The following is a 23,108-nucleotide window of genomic DNA, read 5'->3' on the forward strand; positions in this document are numbered from 1 at the left end:
AATAAACCCAAAAAACATATAAAAAAATAATAATGAGGTGAGCATAAATTAAGAAAATAGAAATAAAACAGTCTATAAGATCAACTAAACCAAAAGCTGATTTTTGGAAAAGACTAACAAAGTAAGTGATTTTTTCCAAGATTGAACAAGATAAATAAAGAGAAAGTGCAAGTAAACAATATTAGATATTACATAATAGGCACCACTAATGTAAAATAAAAACTTAAAATGTATGAGAATAGTATAAAAGATTTATGATAATAATTGGAAAAAGACTGAAGCAAATACTTTTCTAGAAATATATACATCACCAAAGTTGATTCAAAGGCAATTAAAATACCTGAAAAGACTTACACACTTAAAAACTGAATGAACATCTGTGTATTAACATACAACAGCACCCATCTCTAAATCTTTTACATCTGAATTTTACAAAACTTATAAGGAAAAAATAATCCCAATCTTATGAAACATGTTGATACAATAATAAAAGAGGGTGTGCTCTTCAGTTCCTTTTGTGAGTCCAGGTAACTTTGATACCCAAAAGAAGATAGTATGAGAAAGGAAAATTAAAGTTCAATTTCATTTAGGAACATAGTTATAATAATACTAAATGAAATATTTGCATTCTAAATAGAACCAGTGAATTAACAATGGAGACATCTTAACCAAGGAAGGATCATTTCAAGAATGTCAGGATGGGGGCACTGGGGTGGCTCAGTTGGTTAAGCGTCTCACTTCTGCTCAGGTCATGATCTCACGGTTCATGGGTTCAAGTCCTGTGTCAGGCTCTGTGCTGACAGCTCAGAGTCTGGAACCTACTTCAGATTCTGTGTCTCCCTCTCTCTCTGCTCCTCCCCCACTCACACTCTGTCTGTCTGTCTCTCTCTCAAAAATAAATAAACATTAAAAAAATTTTTTTAAAAAGACTGTCAGGATGATTTATTAACCAGAATTTTGTAAAGTGGTTTACCATAATCATGGGCTAAGTGAGGTTAAAACCCAATATGATAGCTCCCATGTCCTGTATTATTGCTATAAAGAGATCACCACAAGTTTAGTGGCGTAAAACAACCCAAATTTATTATGTTACAGTTCTGGAGGTCAAAAGTTCCAAATCAGTCTCAGTGGACGAAAATCAGGGTGTTTGTAGGGCTGCATCCTTGTGGATGCTTCAAGGGAAAATTCATTATTTTGCTTTTTCTAGCTTCTGGAGGCTGCACACATCCCTGGGCTCATGGTCTTATCTTCAGTCTTCAAAGCCAGCAGTGTATCATCTTCAAACTCTTTCTGACTCTGATGCTCCTGACTACTTCTTATAAGGATCTATGTGCTTATAGCAAGCTCACTCAGATAATCCAGGATACTCTCTCCATCTCAAAATTCTTTTTTTTTTTTTAGGAGTACCATAAGAAATCTATGATCATTTTTCATAGGACCACAGCTTCATGTACAGTCTTTTCTGAGCCACAGGGTGTACGTTCAAAGAAACATTAATATTTTTAACCATTTATAACATCTTTTTATATTATGTTTTGTTATTTCTAACAAAGACTATGGATGCATCAGGTGTCTCCTTGGTTTTCTTATGGGCAACTCAATTCCTGGATTTAGGTTACTCTGGTTTTCCTTATCATTGGCACAATATTAAATTGAGTGTGCAGGGTAAAAATACTAAGTAAGGTTTTGTTATAATTTTAAGTCAAATAATGCTAAGTTATTTCTTTAGTGTTATTCTAATAATTACATGAAAGGTGGGGAACTAGGTCTTGACACATTGTTCTGACTTCACACAATCATACAGTGTGGATCTGGGGGATGGTTTAATTAATTAATTAATTAATTATTTAATTAATTTATTTATTAAGTTTAAAATGAATTTATTTAAAATGAGTTTTTAAAAAAATGTTTAAGTCTTCATTTCAGATTTAATGTGTCATTTTTGTTAAGCTTATCTCCACATATCTAATTCTTACTTACTTACTTACTTATTTATTTATTTATTTATTTATTTATTTATGAAATTTATTGTCAAATTGGTTTCCATACAACACCCAGTGCTCATCCCAACAGGTGCCCTCCTCAGTGCCCATCACCCACTTTCCCCTCCTCCCCACCCTCCATCAACCCTCAGTTTATTCTCAGTATTTAAGAGTCTGTTATGGTTTGCCTCCTTCCTCTCTGTAACTTTTTTTACCCCCTTCTCCTCACCCCTGGTCTTTTGTTGAGTTTTTCAGGATCCACATATGAGTGAAAACATATGGTATCTGTCTTTCTCTGCCTGACTTATTTCACTTGGCATAACACTCTCCAGTTCCATCCACATTGCTACAAAAGGCCAGATTTCATTCTTTCTCATTGCGAAGTAGTATTCCATTGTATATGTAAACCACGACTTCTTTATCCATCAAAATTCTTAACTATGTCTGCCAAGTCCCTTTTGCCATATAATACAATGTATTTATAGAACCCAGACAAAGTTCTGGGGTTTAGAGTGTAGAAAATCTTTGGGCCAATTATTTAGCCACTATACCTGTGAAAAATAACTTGATAAAATTTAACATATGTTCATGATTTTAAAACAACAACATCAATGATAACAAAACTCTTAGCAATAGGAATAGAAAGAAAATTCCTTTGTCTAGTGAATGGTATTTTTAGGAACATTTTCTTTTAAGATCAGGAAGTACACAAGAATTCTCATTATAATTGCTTCTACTGAATATTGTACTGGAATGTACTTTATCCAATACAATAGATAAAACAAAGAAATAAATGATAAAGCATCAGGAGAAAAATGTAGACAGAGATTTTCCAGAAAGAAAAACAAAGGAAATCTATAAATAAATAATAGAACTAATGAGAAAAACCTGCAAGGTTTCTGGTTACAAGATGTATTTGTTGATATAATGTTGTTCCTATACTAGCAGTGAGCAAATAGAAAATTCAAAATGAAATTTAAAATTTTTATTCAATCCCAACCTCACGTCATACACAACTACAAATTCCAGGTAGATTAAGGACTTAAATATATAAGGGAAAACTATAAAACTCTCCCAAGGCAATATGACAAATTAACTTTTTAGTATTGAAACAGGAAAGGAGTTCCTAAATAGGACACAAAAAAATGCAACCTGTAAAGGAAAAGACTGAATTTGACTACTTTAAAATGATGAACTTTATGTATCAAAAGACACATAAAGGGGGTGTAAGGACAAGTCACAAATGGGAAGATATTTTGCAACAGATGTAATTGAAACAGTATTAATATTCAGAATACCTAGTGATCTTCTAGAGATCAACAAAAAGAGAAACACCCAATAAATAGGCAAAAGATGTGAACAGGCATTTCAAAAAAGAGGAAAGGAGATTCAAATGGCCAAGAGACATATAAAAAGGTACTCACTTTTAGAATTAGAGAAATACAAATTAAAATTAGATACCATTCTATACCCAACAAATGGCAAAAATTAAAAGCCTTACACCAAGTTTTATCATTAATATGGATCAATAGAAAGTCTCAGACAATGTTGGAGATAATTTGGTACATCGGATTGGAAAATAGTTTTAAATTTGAAAATAAGTAGACACTGTGATTCAGCATTTCCATTTCCAGGAATAGAGTTTAGAAAAACTAGTACAGTGGCCAAAAGATATATGTACAGCATTGTTCATACCAGCATTTTTTGTAATAGCCCCAAACTGAAAACAACCCAAATGGTCATGTACAGTAGAATAGACAAAATTTAGCATATTTGTACTTGGAAACACACCACAGCAGTGAAAATGATTGAACAACCATAACATGCATCAATACAGCCCAACTGCAAAAATATGATTTTGATTGAAAGAAATATAGTGAATATGTGTAGCATGATTCTATCTATACAGTTGAAAATCAACACCTGATCAACATAATGTTTATAGATACGTATATAGGTGATCATACTGTAAAGAAAATCACTGGAATGTTTAATACAACATTGAAATAAGGTTATAACTGTGAAGGACAAAGGGGAATAGGATTATATAGAAAAGACTCCACATAAGATTCTTGTTAAGTCTTGTTTCTTGCTGGGAAGGAAACAGATGGTTCCTTATATTGCTGTTTTTAAACCACAATGTTTCATACATCTTCTCTTTTATATTTCTTCCTTTGTTTCTTTCACACCCACACCCACACTCAAGAAATTCCATTCAGGTTAGCAATAAAAACTAAAAGTTATTTAGGAATAAATCTACAAAAGCATGTATAACTTATATAAAAAATTCTGAAATATTCTAGAAGGGTACACAATGAGAAAATGATTGAACCATAGGATTGAAACTCATTATGGATGAGTGAACTCAATATTGAAAAGATGGCAGTTCTTCTCAAATTAACTTATAAATTTAGTGTGATGCTTTCCTTCCTTCCTTCCTTCCTTCCTTCCTTCCTTCCTTCCTTCCTTCCTTCCTAACTTTCCTCTCTCCTTCCTTCCTTCCCTCCCTCCCTGTCCCTCCCTTCCTCCTTCTTTCCTTATTTTTTTCTTAGAAAAATTTTTAAAGTTTGTTTATTTTTGAGAGGTGGGGGGGGGGGAGATACCAGAGCATGAGTGGGGGATGGGAAGAGAGAGAGGGAGATACAGAATCCACAGCAGGCTCCAGGCTCTGAACTGTCAGCACAGAGCCCAATGTGGGGCTCAAACCCATGCACCATGAGATCATGACCTGAGCTAAGTCTCACACTCAACTGACTGAGGCACCTAGGCACTCCTCAAACAAAATTGTAAACTTGAAATGTGATTTAAAGAAATCCCAGAAAATTAAAGCAGTTATAACTGGCTGAACATAAATTCAAAGTAAAGAAATGATAGAGGGACTCCAAAAATGGCCCTATAAAATGGACAGAAATGAATTGCAAGATCATGACTTGAACCAAAGTCAGACGCTTAACAGACTGAGTCACCCAGGTGCCCCTTCCCTTCCCTTCCCTCGCCTCCCCTCGCCTCCCCTCACCTCCCCTAGCCTCCCATCCCCTCCCCTCCCCTCTCTTCTCTCCTTCCTTCCTTCCTTCCTCCCTCCCTTCCTTCCTTCCTTCCTTCCTTCCTTCCTTCCTTCCTTCCTTCCTTCCTTCCCCCTTTTTCTCTCTTTCTTTCTTCCTTCCTTCCTTTCTTTCTTTCTTTCTTTCTTTCTTTCTTTCTTTCTTTCTTTCTTTCTTTCTTTCTTTCTTTCTCCTCCACCTCTTCTTCATTCTTCGGTAGATTTTGATAAGCTGACCATAAATTCTATGGAAAGGTAAAGGATCCAGATTAGCCAAGATAAATTTGAAGTACAAGGCTGAAGAAGAAAAATTCACCCAATATGTATCAATACATTTTCTTTCTTAAAAAAAGAAATGACTGTGGAGTGAAGGAGTAGAAATAACATTTGTATACAACCCTTTGACAAGTTTGGCTGTGCAGAAGAGCAGGAACCAGAACTTTGCTGCATCCCAAAGTGTTTGCACTGTTGTGTTTTCATTTTCATTCACTTGCATAAATTTTAAAATTTCTTCTTTAATTGCCTGGTTGACCCATTCATTCTTTAGTAGGGTGTTCTTTAATCTCCATGCATTTGGAGCCTTTCCAAATTTTTTCTTGTGGTTGATTTCAAGTTTCATTAGTATTGTGATCTGAAAATATGCATGGTATGATCTCAATTCATTGATATTTATTGAGGGCTGTTTTGTGACACAGTATGTGACCTATCTTGGAGAATGTTCCATGTGCACTTGAAAAGAATGTGTATTCTTATGCTCTTGAATGGAAAGTTCTGACTGTATCTGTTAAGTCCAGCTGGTCCAGTGTATTATTCAAGGCCATTGTTTCTTTATTGATTTTCTGCCTAGATGGTTTGTCCATTGCTGAAGTGGAGGATTAAAATTCCCTGCAATTACCATATTCTTATCAATAAGATTGCTTATGTTAGTGATTAATTGATTCATATATTTGGGTTCTATCAAGTTGGGGGCATCAACATTTACAATTGTTAGCTCTTCTTGATGGATACCCCTGTAATTATGGTATAATGTCCTTCTTCATCTCTTGTTACAGCCTATAGTTTAAAATCTAGTTTGTCTAGGGGCACCTGGGTGGCTCAGTTGGTTAAGTGTCCAACTTCGGTTCAGGTCATGATCTCACAGTTTGTGAGTTCAAGCCCCACATTGGACTTTGTGCTGACAGCTCAGAGCCTGGAGCCTGCTTTGGATTCTGTGTCTCTCTGCCTCTCTCCCACTCATACTCTGTCTCTCTTTTGAGAATAAATAAACATTAAAAAAAATCTTGTTTGTCTGATATAAGTGTGGCTACTCCAGCTTTCTTTTGATTTCCAGTAGCATGATAGATGATTCTCCATCCCCTCACTTTCTTTCTTTTTTTTTTTTTTAATTTTTCTTTAACGTTCATTTATTTTTGAGACAGAGAGAGAGCATGAACAGGGGAGGGTCAGAGAGAGGGAGACACAGAATCTGAAACAAGCTCCAGGTTTTGAGCTGTCAGCACAGATCCCGACGCGGGGCTCGAACTCACGGACCGTGAGATCATGACCTGAGCCGAAGTCGGCCGCTTAACCGACTGAGCCACCCAGGCGCCCCGATCCCCTCACTTTCAATCTGAAGGTGTCTCAGATCTAAAATGAGTCTCTTGTAGACAACATATGGATGGATCTTTGTTTTGTTTTTTTTTTTTAATGCATTTTGATACTCCATGTCTTTTGGTTGGAGCATTTAGTCCATTTGCATGTTCAGGCAGTTTGTCCCGCTCCACAGTCTCCTGCGCCTCCCAGGCACTCGCCTGGGATTCAAACACTGATGTCTTAAAGGATCCCACTCTGTGTACCCAGGTTCTGGGGTAGTGCCACACCACCCAGCCAGCCAACAAAAGGCCTCTGGCTCATCACAGTGCCATGTGGGCATGAGTGGGCCGGTTTGTCCTGCTCCACAGTCTCATGTGCCTCCCAGGCACTTCTAAGACATCAAACCCCAATGTCTTAAAAGATCCTGCTTTGCATGTCCCAGTTCCAGGGTAGAGCCACTCTGCCAGCCATCCAGCAAAGGGCCACTGGCTGGTGGGTGCCTGCAGGGTCTTGTCCTTGGTGTGGCTATATGTCTTCTTTCCACAGCACTGGTCAAGGGAGGGGATTGCTGTCTCCAATCATGCCTCTGAGCTCTCTGTCGAGCCTGGGGCTAGCTCCCTTCCTCCCCAGGCATGCAAACAGGGTGGCATGCCCCAGTCTGGAGAAAGCCCTGCAACCCTGGAATGCGGTAAAAATTGGTTCTTTCTACGTTTTTCCTGTTTCCCAGTCTGTGGATTTTCTCTTGTCCAAATACAGTCCTAAACTTCCACAGCCTCTCTTTTTCTTCCTTATGTCTCTCCACAGAAGGATCCCTCCCCTCCGTGCCTATGCTGCCTATTTTATTTCTCCCAGTTCACAATCATGCACCTGTGTCCTGCCAAGTTCTCCTCGTGGGCCCCTGAAGATGTTTCTGTCACTCTGTAGCCCAGATTCCTGTAATTCCAAGTCTTCTGGCCTCAATACTGCTGTGCTTGAGGGAGGGAGGAACTTCAGGTCCCCATACTTCTCCACCATGTTGACCTCCTACTCCTGGTACTACTCTTAAATGGAACTTTTTTCATAATTAAATTTCCATATATTCACAGAACTTTCTGGACCATCTCTTATGGAATTTCTAACTTTAAACTTTTGTATAGTTATATATCTTTGGATGTTATATATTTATTTAGGAAAATAACTGATTTTCTTGAATACATTGACCCCATCTTATTCATTATTCATGTTTTAAATATTTTATAGGATCTAGGACAATGTCTAAACTTTGGCATGCTCTCAGCAGACATTTATTGGGTGAATCACAGAGGTAGATGAGGAATTTGGAAATTATAGGAACTGTTTCCTTTTTTGTTTCCCAAGCTTCATCTGTTCTTTGGTTGGACCAGGGAGGAAGAATCTGATGGATTAGACAGAAGCCTACTGATTGATTAGAAAGGTCTTAAAAAGCTTGCTTTGCATGTGAAATTGTGTCCCCTGTGGCCTATTAGTCCCCTGTGGACTATTTTCAGAAGACCCCTGCTTAATCTACATTTGGTATTTGGCAAATATAAAAACTGACAATGTGTCACCATCTTTTGGGAAAAAGCAGACTCTACCATTTCTGGCACACCGGGAAAACCTAAAGTTCTTTTGTAACTAAGACTTTGATTCCCTATCCTTCCTTTCTTTCTTTATCAATAGATCTAATAAACCCAGGCCAAACTATAGAAGGCTTCTCCTTCTGCCACTAGCATGACAAATTTGGATACTTTATGGTCAGCAGCTTCAAAAAATCTCCTTTATCATTCCTTTACTATAGAGTAGGACTTCTGAAAGTAGTTTTCTAGGCACTCAACCAAAAATACCTTGTCATAGATGGTAAGGGCACAATAGGAAGCAATGTATAGATATTCAGAATAGTAAGATAACCTCTAACAGTGCTTTAGAAAAAAAGCTTCATTCATTTTTTGTGTTAATACTTTTGTCCTGATCCCCACACATTTATATTTGTATTACTGGTCCCCCATAAGTTTTTTTTTTTTTTTTTAGAATTGGCAAAGCTGAACTTTTCCTAATAAAGTTTATGTGTCCTGAGTTTCAGAGTGCTTTTCTTCATCTCAACCTGAGCTGCTTTCTTCCTCAGTTAAAGGAGAATATGTCTTCCTCTTATGGCTTCCAGTTTTCACTCATCTAAAATTTTTCCCCCCTGGCCTGGTTTTCTTTCTATCATATGGTTGTCTCTCAAACCAGAGCCCCTGGTCTTCTTTAGGGGAAGCAGAGGAGTACCTAGTTTATCACTATCACTTGTGATTTAGTACTTGTGTGACAATTTCTTGGGATTGTGAGCATGTGTGAAAGTTTTATTTCAAGTTGCAGTAGAGAGAAGTTTCCTAAGAAAGCCAATCCAAAGACTCCGTCTTGGTTGAGGTATCTTTTGGGGGAAATAAATGGTTAGGTAATCACTGTTAGATTAGATTTCTTTTAAAAAAGTATGTCTAGTTAAAGATCATTATACTTACTGCAAGGCAAGTACACTTACACTGGTAAGGTATTTACAAGGTAAGTACAGGTACACTGGATGGTGTACTTTAATTTCTCAAAAGGAGTTTGAATCTAAATATCATCTATCAGGAAACTGCTCCAGCATTCTATCATGAGTACTAGATATTTCCCAGAGGGTGCTGCTAATTATGTCATACGTCAGAGTTCTGCCCTAGCTCAATTATGGGGCACTTTTGTTTTTTAGACTTTTTTTTTCAGAGAGTTTTTTTAAAGAACCATCTTGGTCAAGAAGAGGTTTACCTCATTGCATTTCTATCCTACAAGTATTAACTGAATTGTTGCTTAGTCACTTTTTACATTTTTATAAATGATGGAAATTAAGCATAGGCTTAATTTGCACCATCACAATTAGCAACAACATATGTACCCCCATTAATAACATTCCATTAAATAATTTTTCTATTTAACATTTCTAAAATCAGGATATGTCTTACAACTGAATACATACACACACACTCACATGCACATGGACACCTAGGAAAACGATTGTTGAACTGATGATGTGACTTCAATAAATTTAAAAAATACATATGACATTATACAAGTTGGCACATATTACTTTATATTGTCAGCTTCCTGAGAACAGGTCCTTTTTAAAAATTTTTGTTTATTTATGTTTTAATTTGAAGTTTAACATGGACAGGTCCTTCTTTGTTTCTTCATCTGTTTAATCCCTTTATTATGCCTTAAACATCAGAAGGGTGGGGTAATACAGTCTAGTCCCATTCTGTGAGATGCTCTCATTGGTGACTCCAGTGGGAAAACTGGGGAGAGAAACATTTTACCCCCATTGAGTTGGGAGAAGCAGGAGTGGCTGTGTAGTCAGTTCTGGATAGTAGTGCTTCCCTCACATTTGTGATTTCTCAGTTTCTTGGGAGCCTCTCCTCCTTACGTAGTTTCCCCCATCACTGTCTTGGGTCTTGGGTAGTTCATAATTCTGTTCCATCATTTGTGGGGGGATGAGGCTGCCTGGGTGTGCTTTTAATCCATGTATGTGCAGGAAGGGAAATTGCCCTCAACAGTCCAGCCTTATGGTAGAAATACCTATAATAAAGATAAATAAATAAATAAATATCTACCTCGTCAAGGGGGATTGGTTCTTAGCAGTGCTCTCCTGGCTGTTATTCTGTTAAAGGGGTCTCTCTCTTTCTCTCCTACTTGAATATATTACAACAGGTCCCCTTCTGTAATCCCCTTCAGTATAGACCAGGCCACTGAAGGAAGGTGATAGGGGCTGATTAAAAACATTTCAGTGTCACATATTAAATGTTCTCTGATATTTTGTGTGGTGCTTGGCATATCTTATTACTGGCACCATTTTCCTGGAGGTGGTGGCCAGGTGGCCGGTGACAGACGGGGCTTCTCAGCAATATCACTACTGCCATGGACTATCTCAACCTTGCAATTCTAAAAATGGGAATTTCTCAGTATTCTTAGAGGTAATTGGCTGCTCCATTGCAGACTAATATTGACTAAATTCCCACAATTTTGAGAGAATAACCGGAATGCAATCTTATTAATTTATGAGGGGGTATAACTGTTTGTATTCTGGAATGCTCACTCACAATGGTCTCTCCAGGGCACCCTCCTTCTTAGCACTGACAAATCTGAATAACCGAACTCTTAATTGGAGTATAGCTTGTATATGTGCAATCAGTACAAGGAGCATAGAGGTCCTATGTAGAGAGAGTATTTTGTCTAAGCTTTAGGAAATAAAAACAAATATCACTAGCTTACAACAGAAATAGTTTCTTTACTTATTACAGTTAACCAAGGTAAATAGATGCAATGAGAGAACAAGAAGGAAGAAGCAGATAGGGGTTGAAAGGGAGCTTGCTTTACAAGTGTGATTAAAATCATAGCATGACAAGTTTTATTGTTACAGAACCAGGCTGGATCACTGGCGGGGAAACCAAGTGGCACTCAGAGATCTTGGGGGATCGGAGTTTTATTTCACACAGGTGGGCTCAGGGGAGATCCTTTCCAGAGATCTGAGTCTCGAGCACAAGCATGGGGGGACAATCTATTGTCTGTTACTTCGGAATTCTGTATTAGTAAGTAATTTGGCACGCAAGGCAAGCCAGGCAGGAAGAACAACCCGGAAGAGGAGTCTCTAAACTACGGACTAGAGCTTATGTTAGTCCCTCCGGCCATCTTATGGTGCATAACTTTACTTATTTTCTCAACATTATTAGTGATTGAAATCCAGATATTCAAAGACATTCCAAGAACTCAAAGCAAACGACTTTTAAAATATCCTGCCTAGGCCTCAGATTTAAAATATGAAAAATACTTAACCAAATAAGTCAATCATGAATAGAAATAAAATGTGACAAGAAACTACCTCTAAAGTATTAGAACAGTGAAGAATTTTAAACAGTGGTGTTGGGGCACCTGGGTGGCTCAGTCCATTAAGTGTCCAACTTCAGCTCAGGTCAAGATCTCGGGGTTCCTGAGTTTGAGCCCAGTGACAGGCTCTGTGCTGATAGCTCAGAGCCTGGAGCCTGCTAAGGATTCTGTGTCTCCCTCTCTCTCTTCCCCTCCCTCCCCCTCATGCTGTGTCTCTTCCTGTTTCTCAAAAATAAATAAACATTAAAAAAAAATTTAAAAAGTGTTATTGATGGTGGGGCTTGGAGCCGACAGCCAAGAAAGAATTCTTGAAGATGTCTTTGGTGCAAATAGGTGATTAAAAAATTTTTTTGTAATGTTTATTTTTGAGAGAAAGAGATAGAGAGAGAGGGAGAGAGAGGGAAAATGTGAGTGGGGGAGAGGCAGAGAGAGAGGGAGACATAGAATCCTTATCAGTCTCCAGACTCTGAGCTGTCAGCACAAGCCCCACGCTGGGCTCCAACCCACGAATTGTGAGATTGTGACCTGAGCCAAAGTCAGAGGCTAATTGAGCCACGCAAGCACCCTTCAAATAGGTGATTTTATTAAAGCACAGGGATGGGACTTGTGGGCAGAAAGAGCTGAACTGGGGTTGTGATGGGTAACTGATTGTATACCCTCAGGTTGGGTAGGGTTAGGGACAGCATAAATCTCTAAGGAATTTTGGAAGCAAGGTTTCCAGGACCTTGAGGGACTAGCTTCTATTAGGAAAATTGACATTTATTTTGTTTAGTGAAACCTCAGTCATGAGACCCTTCAGATGTGTATCAGGGGACCATAAGCTTGGAGTATGATTGCCAGCATAAATCTTGGGGGATTTGAGATAAAGGAAGTTTCTAAAGGAGTTTTTACATGTTAAAGTAGACTTATAGGATCCTGGGGGCTCAGGATAATGTTAAGCCGAGATTCCCTTTTGCCCCTAGAAAAGTGTCATCATTGAGGCAACTGAGCTCCTGGAAGGAGGTCACTCTGCCTGTTTCAAGGACTTGTCAGTGGGCTGCAGGCAGTAAGGGAATTTAATTTTTCATTTGCTTTTGTTTCCCACACCACTATGGAAAGCACTTAAACCCCTTTCCTTTGTTCTTGGATAGCCAGGAGAGTCCAAGGAATATCACACATATCCCACCTGGGGTGGGGGTACTGTTGTTAGCCTGTACTTTGCCCTCAGTTTGCCCCATACTCCCTCATCAGTATGACTAAAAAACATTACAGTAACTTTTTTTTCCCCACAAAAATAGGGACTATTGTAATGAATCTATGTCAAGTATGTTTAAAACACTTACGTAAGTAGGAATATCAAAGTGCCTATAATTACTGTCTCTGAATTTCCTATTGCCTACTTTGCAATACTTTGGAAGTTTTCTTTACCTCAGTTTGCAGAGAAATGAGTAAAAAGAGGAAAGAATTTAAAATGTAAGAATGAGACATTGGAGTTGTACAAACATCCAAGTTCATGACTGTATATAAAAGCTCTGTGCCACATGAGAGTAATATCTGAATAGATAAACAACACTCTGTTTTCTTTTTTGGTCTGAGCATGAAATCATCATTGAGTTAATGAGAGATAGATATTTGGATGAGCTGTATGTATGAAAACAGAAGGAGAAAAAGTAAACAAAGACCCCTTACTAAGGGGAAAAAAAGAAAAATAGGCATTATAATCTTGGGAAAGAGAAATTATATAGAGGCCAAGAAATTTGGACTTGCTATTACATTGGATCTGTTAGATATGAGTGAAACCCCTAGTGATCATTAGTAGCTTATCTATAAAAATGAGAATAAGCATAATGTCTTTTAAGTGGATATTGGAATGTAAATTCAGGATTTATGAGACTGTTCTAAATGCTTTAGAAAGGAGCTAAGAAGAATATGGTGTAGGTACGTTTATTACAAATAGAATGAGTTCCTTGGGCATATTCATTTCATTAATTAAAGATGTGCTAACACTTTTATTAGTCTCCACTGGTTTTTTTTTTGGTAGTAAATCAACTTTATTGAGGTATATTTACATATAGTAAAATGCACCCACTTACAGTCCAATGTATTTTGATAAATGCATGTATTCACTACCTCCATGGTCAAGACAGAACATTTCTGTCACCCCCCAAAATTCCTTCCTGCCCTTTTGCAGTTATCAACACTGGGTATTGTCAGAATTTTTAATTTTAGTCTTTGTAATAGAGATGTAGTGTTATCTCATGGTGGTTTTAATTTGCATTTTACTGATAGCTAATAATATTGAACTTCTTTTTGAGTGCTTCTTGTCACTCATGTATTTTCTCTGGTGAAGTGTTGGTTAACATATTTATATTGGGTTGTTTTCCTTCTAATTTACATACATGAGTTCTGTATATATTCTAGATACAAGTCCTTTATCGGATAAATGTTTTGCAGATATTTCCCCAGTCTGTCACTTCCCTTTCCATTTTCTTGTTTTTTGAAGAGCAAAAGTTTTAAATTGAATGAAATATGTTTTATCAATTATTTTCCTTTCTGGTTTATAGTTTTTGGCACCTAAGAAATCATTGCCTATTTCACACGCCCATTGTGTGGTGTGAGGTAAGAACATGGCTTATTTTTGTCCATATTGATGTGGGAAACAAAGGGAGAAGGAAATGACATATAAAACTAAATTTTCTTATAACCTGCAGCCCACTGACAAATACTTGAGGCAGATAGAGTAAAAAGTTTTTCCAGGAATTCCCTACTATCTTAATGTTAATTCTTTACTAGAGGGAAAAACAACCTTAACTTGACAATAGCTAGGCCTCCAGTATCCTGTGAGTCTTCTTTAGTATATGAAAATCCCTTTGGAAACTCCCCCTTGACTTTACCTTGCCCAACTCCCAAGGATATAATCAGTTTCTCCTCATGGTCCTGTCCCTGTGCTTTAATAAAATCACCTTTTTTGCACCAAAAACATCTCAAGAATTCTTTCTTGGCTGTCAGCTTTTAAACCCCACAAAACTCCAAAGCCTAATCTATGTGAATATAGATATTTAATTGTTCCAGCACTATTTATTTAAAAGAGTATTTTATCTCCCTTGAATTAGGTTTGGATGACTGTAGAAAATCACTGACTATACATGTATGTATATTTCTGGACTCTGTTCTGTTCCAGTGATATATGTGTCTAGTCTTGTGCCAGTACCACAATTTCTTGCTTATTATAGCTTTACAGTATGACCTGAAATCAGACAGTGTAATGTCTCTAAATGTGTTCAATTTTTTTCCCCTCAAAACTGTTTTGGCTATTCTGGTCTTTGGCTTTTGATATAATTTTAGAACTAGCTTGTCAAAAATGTCTCCTTGGATGATATGACTGGTATTACACAGAATCCATAGATAATTTTATACAAAATTGATATCTTAACAATACTTAGCCTACTGATCCATCAATATGGAGTATTTCTCCATCTATTTTAGATGTTCTTTAATTTCTCTCAGTAATGTTTTATAGCTTTTAGTATAGAGGTCTTATATATATTTACTATGTTATCTCTAAGTATTTTATGTTTTCAGATGCCATTATATATTGAATTGTTTTAAAATTTTATTTTCTGGTTCCTAGTATACTAAAATTAAATTAATTTTTTTCATATTTGATGTTGGAAACAAAAGCACAAAAAATGTAGATGAAATTAAATTGACTGCCTACAGCCCATTGACAAGTCCTTGAAACAAGCAGAGTGACCTTCCTCTGGGAGCTCAACTGCCTGGACTAAGCAAATACTTTGCTAAGGGCAAAAGGCAATCTTAGCCCAACTCCCCAAGAATCCTGTGAGTCTTCTTTAGCATATGAAAATCCCTTTGCAAACTTTCTTTATCTCTAACCCCCAAGATATATATTAGCAGTCATTCTCCAAACATTGGTTCAATGGGGGAGGGGGGAATGGGGTATCAATCAGGTCGAAGCTGTACAGATCAGGAACTGTGATAAAAACATGTAGGCAGACAGATCATTAGGAAGGCCCTTCATTATAAAGTTCTAGGAAGATTAAATTTGCATTAACACTGAATATGAAAACCCTAAAGTGAAATTTGTATGGAACCATAAATACATATGGGGTATTTATCTGAAGAAAATAAAAACATTATCTCAAAAAGTTATATTCACTCCCATGTTCAGTGCAGCACTATTTACAATTGTCAAGATATGGAAAAAACCTAAGTGTCCATCAGTGGATGAATGGATAAAGAAACACTATATATATGGGATTGATATGCATAAATATATATACACATACATAAATATACATGTGTATATATATATATATATATATATATATATATATATTCAGTCAAGAAAAGATTGAAATCTTGCAATTTGCAATAAAATGGACAGACCTTGAGGGCATTAGTCTAAATGAAATAAGTCAGAGAAACATAAATATGATCTCACTTATATGTGGAATCTAAAAAACAAACACAAAATACCAAACTCATAGATATAGAGAACAAATTGGTGGTTGTCAGAGGTGGGGGGTAGGGAGTGGGAGAAAAAGGTGAAGGAGTCAAAAGGTAGAACAAAAAAATAATAAATAAAATAATGTATTCAATGTCAAAATGTATATATTTGATACCACTTTTTCTATTAGATGTTTCTTAGACTTTAGGTGAGGAGAGGGAACAGAATTTGAAATAGGGAACTGAGATACAAACTAATTATGCTGGTGGGGTTTTGGGGTGATGGTGGAGTTCATGAGGTTCAGAGTTGACAGCCAAGAAAGAATTCTTGAAGACCTTTTTTGGTGCAAAAAGGTGATTTTATTAAAGCACGGGGACAGACCCGTGGGCAGAAAGAGCTGCACTGGGGTTGTGAAGAGTGGCTCCTTATATACTATGGGGTAGGGGGAGGTAAAGTTAAACGGGAAGTTTCCAAAGAGATTTTTGTATGCTGAAGACTCACAGATTACTGGATGCCTAGCTATTGTCAAGGCAACGTTGTTTTTCCCTCTAGCAAAGCATTAACTTATAAGACAGTAGTGAATTCCTGGATTTAGGTTCTTGATGGGATTGCCTTTTTCTTGTAAACTGGTGGGGACTCTTCCCAGTTTAACCATTTGGTTTTTTGTCCGTTCCTGTTTTTTGGGTAGCTCTTAGTGTCCAAGGAATATCACACATATACCACCTGGGTGTGTGTGTGTGCTAGTTTGTACTTTGCCCTCAGCCTGCCTTATGCTCCCTCATCATATCCTCCCTGAACAATTTTGACCCTTAAATCTTTATTTAAGGTCTCATCTTCTGTAGCTTCTTCCTGTTGAGTAGGGGGTGTAGAGATGTCCCTACCTATATGGGTCAATATTGGTCAGTTGGGGGAGGTATAGGAAAGTTACAAAAGGCAGAGGCAAAAGCCTGTGCCATTTTAACCCATGGAAAACACTAGAAAAATTTTACAAGGGGGAATTACCCAATTCTGTAACTTAAGTAGTAGGTAGAGGACATTGACAGAAAACAGTAATGGATAGAAATCCATCATAATCTAAGTGAAATTCCAACACATATAATCTTTACAGCCAACTTCCCTAGGAAATAGTCCCCGTTTGGGTTTTAATTCAGTCAGGTACTGGTTTCAGCTGGCTCCCAGTGGAGGTCCCTTGGCCAGAAGTGGCTAGACCAGGGATGTGGAGGGGATCACATTAGACCAATGAGGTAAAAACCTCACACAGGAGTCTTAAGATTGGCAGCCATGTTAGTCACTTAGTGACTGTCCCATGCCCAAGATAGACAACTTTGTATAAGGACAGGAATAAAAAGAAGGCATCAAGTTTCTGGATCTTATTAGCATTCCGGTCAGGGTACTAACTTCCAGCTAAAAGGCAGGCTTTCTTCTCTCTCCATAGAGTAGCCATGGGCTAGAGGACTGCAGCCTGAGCAGTTGACATGAAAGTGTTCCAATAAGATGGTACTCTTTGAAAAGCCCCTGAAGTGAGAATAAAGGAAGAAAAGAAAAAGTACTCACCAAATTTGTACCAAGGCTCAGAGTCCAGATGAGAGGGCAGAGCCCCATGTAAGGGCACCAAAAATGATGCGGTTCTTGAGCAAATGGCTAAGAAAGAATTCTTGAGATATCTTTGGTGCAAAAAGGTGATTTTATTAAAGCACAGGGACAGGACCCATGGGCAGAAAGAGCTGCACTGGGGTTGTGAGGAGTGTCTGATATATACTTTTAGTTTTGGAGGAGGTAAAGTTAGTTTTTAAGGAATTTCTGTATGTTGAAAGCAGGGTCTCACAGGACCCTGAAGATTTAGCTATTGTCAAGATAAGGTTGCTTTTAGTTTTTAAGGGAGTGTAAACATTAAGGCACTAAGGCAGCCGTAAACATCTTGGGGAGCGTTACACACTGCAGGTCTCTGGCATCTATCAATGAACTGCAGGCTGTAAGGGAATTTAATTTAAACTACATTTTTCTTGCCTTTCTTTCCCTCATCAGGTGATATAAAAAATAAAGCAAAAACTAAAAGTTTTATTGTTGACTTAAACATTAAGAATAGACAAATAACCTATTACTAAAATTATAATCTATGGAAATTTAAGAAGAATATAAATATCTAGGGAAAAGAAAGGAAGAAATTCCATGTAAGAAGAAAGAAGAGCAATAGGAATGCTTTCAGGAAGGCAAACTTCCTTCCTGAGTGGGCCTGACAGATAACATTATTGGTGAATGTGGCCAGATGGAGACGAAAGGGATGCAGGATGTTATAAAAGATACTCAGTTCTTTATTTCTATGGGACTAGGAACTTGTGTTGCCAGCTCTTCACTTTGTTCTCAAATGGCACCTGAAATATGGAATGTTAAATTTCTTTATTTTTTTAAAAAAACTATATTTATTTTTGAGAGAGAGAGAAAGAGAGAGAGAGAGAGAGTACATGGGGATGGGCAGAGAGAGGGAGAGAGAGAATCCAAACAAGGGTCTTTTCTGTCAACACAGAGCCCAATGCGGGGCTCAATCCCACAAACCATGAGATCATGAGCTGAACTGAAATCAAGAGTTGAACACTGAACCAACTGAGCCACCCAGGTGCCCCAAATGTTCTTAATTTTAAATGTTGACATCTATTTCAGATTTTATGAAACTTAGAGCATTTCATACAAAAATGTGTCTCTGAGTTGAATTCTTTAAGAGAAAGAGAATAGAGAAATGCATAGGAATTTTGAGAGGAATAGAAGAGGAAGTGGAAGGCATGCAGACAAGGAAAAGGAGAAATGAGAAAGAGGGACAGAGAGACTAAGCAGCAAATAACGGTGTCTTGCCTGCCCTGCCTAATATCCCTCTCAATCTACCTACTCAAATCCTGGATGGGGCCAACCCTTCCCAAAGCCCCTACTCCTCAAATCTGCTCTAGTGCCTGATCTTTTGAGGCAGTGCCTCCCTCTCTTTCACATGCTCTTGGGTGAAAATGTGTATACCATGACCTTTAAGTGGTCCCACCAACTCAATAGGTAGCACCCACAAATTCAGCTGTTGGCTTGGACTGGTTTGGTTTGATCTGCCTAATTTCAGATTTTACCTCAACTGGCATCCTTCCTGACTTTTCCTGCTTTCTTTAGTGGAGCAGTCTTCTTGTCTTTGAAAGATTCCTTTCTTTCCTCTTCTCTATCTCCTTTTCTTTCTTTCTCCATTCCTCTCTCCCTCCCTCCCTCCACCTGCCCCTTCCTCCTTCCTTTCTTCCCTCCCTCCTTCCCTTCTTTCTTTATTAGCCCTACCTCCTTAAAATTACTTCTCAAATATCTCTATTAAATGGAAAAATCATCTTTCACAATGCCTTAACCTTGCCTGGGGACACACACATATATGCAGGCTTAGCATTTTAAAACTTGACATACATTTATCTTAGATTTTCAGTGAACTGTTCACAAATGCTTTCCAGCTTCCTGTAAGTTATTATATTTTTAAATGCTCTATTTAACTTCCTCCTAAGTAATCTTTACAGATTTTTCAGGTTCTTTTCCTAAAATTGAATAATTGAGATGAATTTTTGTTTTATTTTCTTTCTCTCTTCTACTGGTATGCTTGATTTAATTGGCATCATCAAAAAATTTATCTAGGGCCACATTTGTAAAGCACTGTGTGCGTGAGGGGATAGGAACTCAAAGAAGACTATGGCATGGCTTTTGTTCTCAAGTTGCTTATAATCAAGATGCAGAGAGAAGATATTGTGTGAAAAGATAAACTGTAATAGCAGGTCATATAGGCTAGATGGTGGAAGAGCAATGCAGATGACTACTATAAGAATTCAATGATAGAAATGATTATTATGGCCTGGGATCACCAGAGAAAGAAAGGTAGTGGCAAACACTCATTGAGTATTTATCGTATTCTAGACATTTCCCACGTGCCATTTTCTCCTACTTATTTCAAGAAACTGGAGAGGTTTATAATGTTACTGCTTTTCCAAAATAATGAAATGAAGTCTCAAAGTGGTCAAAGTGCTATTCCCAAGAACACATATTTAGTAAATTGAAGATTCAGGATTTGAAATGAATAGTCATGACATGTTTGGGAAGTAAAGAGTCTAGAAACGGAGAGTTCTTATGGGTATAGTAGACAGAAAAAAATTAATGATAAAGATCAGAGGTGCCTGGGTGGCTCAGTTGGTTAAGCATACTCTTGATTTCGGGTCATGTCATGGTCTCATGGTTTGTAAGTTCCAGCTCTGCTGGGCTCTGCACTCCCAGTGCAGAGCCTGCTTGGGATTCTTTCTCTCTCTGCTCCTCCCCAACTCATGTGTGCATGCTCTCTCTCAAAATAAATAAATAAATTAAAAAAAAAAAAGATCGGACTGGGTAATGCTTTGAATGACAGCTTCTCAATGTATACGTAGTACACACTAGAAGACTATTTTAATCCAATTAAATATTATGTGTTACTTTAGAAAGGCAACATATCTACAAAAAATATTCTTACTTTAAACAGGAATTTTGAAATACCTTCTACATGCATTTTTGCCTAGCAATTCCTGATCTGGGTATCTATCTCATAGAAATACTGTCATAAATATGCAAAGATGTATTTAGAAGATTTTAGAAGATTTTTTTTCTGTGTGTGGTATTGTCTTTAATGGCAAAAAAAAAAAAATGTGGAATTAACCTATATGGCCAGACTGGCTAGATGCTCATTAAACCTGCTTGCATTTCCTGGGCACAAACTCAAGCAAACTTTCCTGCCTTCTTGGAGGGCTATATGACTGGTTCTTGCCAGTAGGACATGAATAGGAGAAATAAATCACTTCCTGTCTAAGCCAGTAAAGAGTAGTGTGCTTTCATACTTTCTCTCTCTTCCTCCTGTCTGCTGAATGATCATGAAGATGGAAAGAGCCTGATACTTGAAGGACTATGTGAGAGAGAATATCCATTACTGACCCAGTGGACTTTGCCTTGAGTTCAGCTGTAAACTTTTCTGGGTTAAACTGTTAAAGTTTCAATCTTATTCATTATAGCTCTTAGACTATGGTAATAAACAAAATCTAATGTATGTCTCGGGGAATGATTTAATAATTTGTGGTACTTCCATATAATGGGATGCTATGTGACCACTTAAAAGACTTGGGCAGATTTTTGGTACTGTCACGGGAACATCTCCAAGACATGCTGTTAAGTAAGAAAAACATTTCACAAAATAGTATGTATAATATTTCTTATGAATATGTCACCCCAAACTGCATGGGCACATGTACACAAGCATAGGAAAATGGTTGAAAGGGTACTGGGCTTGAGCAAGATACTGGGCTTACACATTTTGCTCTATGTACAGTGCTATTTCAACTTTCAAAAATGAAAATGTATGTGTGATTTTTATAAATAAGAAAAAAGAAAAATCTATTCAGGTAGTTTTTATAACTTGTTGTAAGGCTCAAGTAATATAATAGTTGGAAAAATTGTTAGGAAAAAGTGCTAAATATATGTGAGATTCTTTATTATGACAAACCTCTTCAAATATCTATGGCTGAGAGGTGTATTTAGATTTTTGACCAAGCTATAATTTTTTTTGTAACATAGGAACGGTTTAAAAAGTTGCAGTTTGCTAAGCTATCTTAGCTACTTAATAATCACTGTGACTATAATTTGAGATGCCTCCTCATGCTTTTTGCCATACTCATTCTCCTCTTCCATCTAGTTCTTCCAGAGAGAAAATATTAGGGGGAGGGAGAAAGTTCTTTTTCTTTTGGGAGTAGCAGAGAAACTTCTTCCCAATTAAATAAAAAGACTCATAAATGGGGTGAAGAGGTGCTCCCATGGCACTAATTTTCAGCTTTCTGATTTGGAAAAAGAGATAGTAAATAACAAGGATGTAATAATGTCACAGGGAACACTAGATATTTCTAGCTGGCAAAGAGACCTGAAGGCAAACTGAGGTTGTCTCTTCAATTAGCTTGAATAGGAATTAATTCAAAGGCATCAATAGAGTGTGTACAAATAAATGAAAGTCTTCATGATAAGAAACCAGGGAAAGAAGCATGCTCTGCATAGGGCTGGGCTGGGTTTGAATCTTGATTTAGTTAACCACCTCAAATGTAATTTGATGGAAGGAAACCTCATGTTTTTCAAGTATGTAGGACAGTGTTTGATGTATGCAAGATACTCCCCTAGTGTTTTCAACAGTGAGTTTTTAAGAACTTACTTTTGAGGGGCACCTGGGTGGCTCAGTCAATTAAGTGTCTGACTTTGGCTTAGGGCATGATCTCACGGTTCATGGGTTCAAGCCCCATGTTGGGCTCTATGCAGACAGCTCAGAGCCTGGAGCCTGCTTCAGATTCTGTGTCTCCCTCTCTCTCTGCCCCTTCCCTGCTCACGATCTGTCTCTCTCTGTCTCTCAAAAGTGAATAAATGTTAAAAAAAACTTAAGAAGAACTTACTTTTGAAGAGCACTGCACTTAAATAATTATATTTTACCTCATCATTCTGCTAAACAACTTTCTGGTTATGAAGGTATTCTACTGTGTAGCCATTTTTACTTGGTAAGGAAGTCTTAGGATCTGAAAAGAGCAGGAGGGAGGGAGATAGAAGAGAAAAAGGAAAGGAGGAAGAGGAATTGGAACAAGAGTTAAAACTAGAGGAGGGCAACAAGAGGAGGAAGGGGAGGAAGAGATGAGGAAGATAGCAGGGAAGAGGACAAAGAGGAAGATAAAAATACTACTAAAGTCACTTTCAGTTATGTCTAGATCACAAAAATTTTGTTTCAATCAATGAGATAATCACACACAATTCTTCCTGTTTGTAATGTAAATTTTTATGAAGCTTCTACTTCCATAGTAATTGCCATTGTCTGATTAGTTGATAACTTGTTCCCAGAAGTAATCTATCAATAGTATTATCTGTACGGCTACATATTTTGTTAAAATGGAAATTTTGTATTATTATAGTGGCATTGATAGGATAATCACATAAAATATTAAGTTTCAATTGTTTTCTGCTAGAAAATTTAGAAAATCTATGGTTCAAATGTATAGATATTTTGAGAAATAGAAATTAATTAAACCTTTAAAAGATTAAATTTAAAATCATAACATAGGAGTTGGTGCTAGAATATAGCTGACTCTTGAACCGCATGGGTTTGTACTGCATGGGTCCACTTACATGTGTTTGT

General features: G+C 37.3%; 1 long non-coding RNA gene across 1 annotated transcript in view; it reads left to right on the plus strand.

Annotated features, from left to right (window-relative positions):
- Positions 1-23,108, plus strand: part of LOC113601474 (uncharacterized) — a 189,359-nt gene that overhangs the window by 105,030 nt on the left and 61,221 nt on the right. The gene's annotated exons all lie outside the window — the stretch shown is intronic.

The sequence above is a fragment of the Acinonyx jubatus genome, chromosome B1, assembly GCF_027475565.1.
Source record: "Acinonyx jubatus isolate Ajub_Pintada_27869175 chromosome B1, VMU_Ajub_asm_v1.0, whole genome shotgun sequence".
Classification (NCBI taxonomy): domain Eukaryota; kingdom Metazoa; phylum Chordata; class Mammalia; order Carnivora; family Felidae; genus Acinonyx; species Acinonyx jubatus.